Below are 4956 nucleotides of genomic sequence, written 5' to 3'. Positions count from 1 at the left end.
CGCCTCTAACCTTTAGAAATTAGGGTTTTCTTTGCTTCAGATTTTTGCCTCTAGGTCCCCTATTGTTTACTGATTCATCCTCCTTTTATATTCTGTGAATTAGGGTTATAAATTGGTGCCCTTGTGTTCCAGAAAAGTTACTCTGCAAAGCACTTTGGAGGCTCAGAAATTGGATTGCCCTATCCATGTTAGATTCAAGAAAAGGTATCCTTTCTTCTCTGCTTTGACCTCATATCAATTTGGGATGTTTTTGGACTTTGCCCTCTGACTGTTGGTTAATGGTTTTGCACTGTAGGTTTTGCAAATTGACTGATTAATGTGTGCCTTTTTACCGCAGTAAAAAAAAATGGTGAGCTTGGTTTGACTTGGGATAATGGATATTTTGAAGAGTGATGGTTTTAATGCATAGACTGGCTGCAGTAGGTGACATGATAAATTGGAATTAGGAGATGAGGTTATCAGATCAAAAGTAATCGGCTGAAATGGTAACTGTTAAAGGCAAGTGTGCTTGTGCTTTGGTTTTCTTTGAATTGTTATGGCTAAAGTTAGTGGTTGAAGAATGATGAATGAAATTGTGGCAGATGGTTTTGTTGTAGGTTTGGAATAAGATGTTGTTTTGATGTGTGTTCCACTGTTGGGAAGATGGCGTGCTACTGAGATGCTTATTGCCATATATGCTTGGCCTTGATTACAATTTTGTTGCAACTTCTGGGTAGTGGTCCACAACATGGCATGTGACACATGGTGTTGGCAAAGTATGCAAGTCTGTACTTTGTTTATCGCTGTTGTATCAAGTTAGTTCATGGACTAGCTGAACAAGGATGTTGGCTTGTCAACAGGTATTGGTTGTGATGAAGACGTTGCCGCAGTTAAATGTGTGTTTTGTTGCTGACATATACTTTGAATAGGTTGTAAGCAAGAATGTTATAGCTGTCACATATTGGAGATTGCTCTCAGGTAACTTGAACATGAGTCCTCCTTGTGTACATTGTGTAGTTGAAGGGGGTGAGTTAAGCAAGACCTTGCACATAAAGTTATCGGCTTCTTGTCTATATTGGTCAAAGTTCTTATCGCCGTTCAACAATGCTCTCTTTGAAAGAAGAACATGTGCACCAGCATATTTGTTATCCCAACTGAAGATATCAGGTTGATCATCAACTCCCAAAGATTTCACCAATTTGTAATAGTAAACTGCATTTGTTGCTCTAAAAAGCCATGCAGCTCCCCACAATAGTTCATCCTTGAATCCGGAATATGAGCAATAAAACGGACAAGCAGCGGAAACGAGTGAATTACTATATGAACCTTGATACTGCAAAGCAAACTGATAAACCTTCTGTGCAGTTCTCAACAAAAGCTTAGAATAAGATGGATCAACTTTTCTGAAAACAATAGAAGCTGCAGCAAGTGCGGCGGCAGTTTCAGCAGCAACATCAGAAACGGGATTCTTCGAAGATACATAATAAACAGTTCTAACAGTATCTATATCTTCTGGTCTTTCTCAGCATTTGTGATCGACGTTTGGATCTCCGACACCGACATAAAGTCTTCCTGGTGTTGATGTTGCGCATTTGAGGAAATAATCGGCGGCATAACGAATCGCGGCACGTGCTTCTTTCATTTGAGGTCCCATTCTTTTACCATATTCAATTGTGCTCCATGATAGCATTGTTGTTGTGAATGCCATTGGAAAATTGAATCTCACATTGTCTCCTGCCTCATGATTCCAAGATAGCCAAGACAATTATACCATTACAGCTCGGTGCACTGAGGGATTTTGCCTAGGTTGCAAGTCTGCTAGCATTTGGCTTAGATTTCAAAGCAATGTAGTAAGCAAACCAAAGGTCAGTTGGCATTTGAATTGGCTATGTTACAGTTATGTGTCTTAGGTTGCAACAAGGTACTGAATGGCATTTTCTGCAGGATTTGCACCAGTTGGGTTCAGTGATGGTCCCAATAGTTGCTTGCTGCTAGGTATGTTGTAGCAGGGTGATACTCATGAATTTGTCCTCAAGGTGATGCACTCGATATGCTGAGGTTTCCTTATGTTTCACTATGATCATAAGGTGACTGCTTTTCGAAATCTCAAACCGACTCCACCTCCATACTTTTCTGAAGCTGTGATCCAACATGTAAAGTATATTGGTCATCCTGAAAGGAATTTGAATCTCCACTTGAAGCAGCATCTGTCTTAGCCAGAGCCTGTACTGTCCCAGTGACCACTGCAAAAGGACTCACCACTCTTCGTCGAGAGGCTGTACACAGGCGTCTCGTTGGAACCGTACCAACATTTAAATTAGCAGACCTACTTCCAGATAGTACGGACGGATGAGCTCCAGTTGAATAGTGTGCATAAGGCAAATCAGTTCCAATTTCAATGACCCTTTGAGTGTAAGCCTTTATCCTGTTTTTGTGCTTCTTCTGAACTAACTTCAATGATCTTCTACTTTCATAGGTACCAAGCAAATAATAAGTGCTGGTTTCTCCTTCATCTTCATCGTATGCAACATCTTCACACCCAAACTCTGCTCCAGTATCATATATGGATGTTTCAACTTCTTCTTGAATGCTAATACCAGTTTTCTCACACTGTAGAAAATGAGATTCAATGGATTTCCTGTAAGTTTCCATGGCAGTGTGAGGAACTTGATAGAAAAGACTTTCTTCTGTAAGATGTTCCTCCCATGACATGTCAACAGTGCCTGAATCAAATATCTTATCAGGGGTTGTCGGTGCTTCTGCTTGAGAGGAAATCCCATGCGACCTGCTATCTATCAAATACCTCAAAGCATAGGAATGCACTTTGAGTTTCACAGTTTTTTTTTGGGGATTTTGTCCCTTCAAGTAGTTGTTTGTTTCCGGCACCATTTCAGAATTTTTCCGCTTGTCCCTAGAAGCTTCATTTGAATCAACTATTTTAGATTCAACTGAACCACCAACAGAGTTATGGTCATGAACATCCTTGTCTAGTAGTAGTTCAACTGAATGCCAAAACTGCATGACAGCCTTTGCCACGGTGTGAGACAACATTTTCATCTCCAGATTCTTGTTTTGCATTTCAAATCTTAGCCGAGAAGTAAAAGAAACCTGATGACAGAGTTGCGCAGCAACAGTTGTCTTCCAAAGACGCTCCTGTGCGAAATCATTTGTTTTTGGATCTTTAAGAAGTTTCTCGCCATCTGAACTAGTAGGCTTTGGCTTGGAAACAGAAGGTGCATTGTGGTCCTTTTGTCTGTTCGTATCTGATAACAAACCCTTTCCGTCCCTTGAACCCCCACGGGAACTATGATTTGGTCTGTGCAGGTTAGGCGTTGCAGCAGGCTTGGTTCCTGGCATGGTTAGGATGTGAATTTGCTGCAAGTTCATGGAATCTTCTGTGGCATATGCACTGTCGTTGCCTGTTCTGATGTGTAGGTTGAATACTGCTGCGAATTTCTTTGGGTTAGGCCCTGTTTTGCATTGCCTTGGTTTTGATATGATTGTGCATCCGTACTGGCTCACTTCAGGTTGTGGGTTACTTCCTTGTTTTCTTTTGCCGCTCATGCAGGTTATGGCTTCATGTGTTGGACATACAAAGTTTCATGACACCAACAAGAATCATGAAGCATTATGCTTACTTGGCCAATCCAAGATCAAAATGGAATATGGGAGATCAAGGTCAAGATTAGGACAAGAATTTGGGATTTTAGAGTTTTCAGGACTGGGTTGACTTTGGTCAAAGTTGACCAAAAAGTCAACTGTTGACCAAAGTCAACAATTGGTCAAAAATGTCATTTTTTTTTGTATTTTCTTTGTAAATGGAATTCAATGGACAATTATGGGGAAATTTTTGGGTTTAGGGAATTTGGGTTGACTTTGGTCAAAGTTGACCAAAAAGTCAACTGTTGACCAAAGTCAACAATTGGTCAAAGTGTCAATTTTTGTGTATTTTTGTATGGAATCAAATGTAATGAAATAAAATTGAAATGGATTAATAAAAATGGTTTGAAGTTGGTTTCACAATTGGTTTAATCATGACTTGAATGTTTGACTTTTGGAAAGAAAATAACTTGACTGATAATGTGTATGAACAAAAACATGAAATGAGACCATAAGGTTAGGGTTTTGGCATAGTATCCATGAACCAATAACATGACTAGTAAGTGGCTTGCCACACAAGAAACCTGGTTGTTCAGATGACCCAAACCATAGAAATATCCACAATCACAACACCATGACTTTGGATCAAGACCACAAACCTCATACAAAACCAAAGTAAAGTTAGGCCAAGCATGCCACACAAACATAAAAAATTCAGGAGCAAAATCGGGGTATGACAGTTGCCCCTATTTAAGCGTCTTCAACTAGAGAATATGAAGCAGGATGTTCTTCACATGATCATAGTGGGAGATGGTTAAATACTAAGAAGACCCGGATTTTGATCATGAATCCCTATGAAACAATGCCTGTCAGCATCGTCAAAGAAGCAATCCCAAAAAGAAAAAATCCATCTGGTACGGTGAAAATCGGTCTGAGTACCGAAACAGGAAGTTGACCTGAATACCAAAATAAATGGTAACACAGGAATATCCATGGCCTGAACGCCGCACATTAGTCTGAACACTAAGCATCGGAGTATGAGAGTATCAATGTTGGTCTGATCACCGAAAATCTGGTCTGAACACCACTTCGATCTGGGAATCGAAAAACTGGCCTGAATGCCACTTCGGTCTGGATACCAGAAACTTCTTCGATCTGAAAATCGGGAAAGACTGGTTTGAATGCCACTTCGGTCTGGATACCGGGAAAACTGGCCTGAATGCCACTTCGGTTTGGATACCAGGAAAACTGGCCTGAATGCCACTTCGGTCTGGATACCGGGAAAACTGGCCTGAATGCCACTTCGGTCTGGATACCGGGAAAACTGGCCTGAATGCCACTTCGGTCTGGATACCGGGAATTGGCCTGGACGCCACT

General features: G+C 40.8%; 1 pseudogene; it reads right to left on the bottom strand.

The window, feature by feature from the left end:
- Positions 1 to 832: 832 nt before the first annotated feature.
- On the bottom strand, positions 833 to 1717 carry LOC127079250 (endoglucanase 9-like; annotated as a pseudogene).
- Positions 1718 to 4956: the final 3239 nt, after the last annotated feature.

The sequence above is a fragment of the Lathyrus oleraceus genome, chromosome 5, assembly GCF_024323335.1.
Source record: "Lathyrus oleraceus cultivar Zhongwan6 chromosome 5, CAAS_Psat_ZW6_1.0, whole genome shotgun sequence".
NCBI lineage: Eukaryota > Viridiplantae > Streptophyta > Magnoliopsida > Fabales > Fabaceae > Lathyrus > Lathyrus oleraceus.
This window is presented reverse-complemented; position numbering and strand designations above follow the sequence as displayed.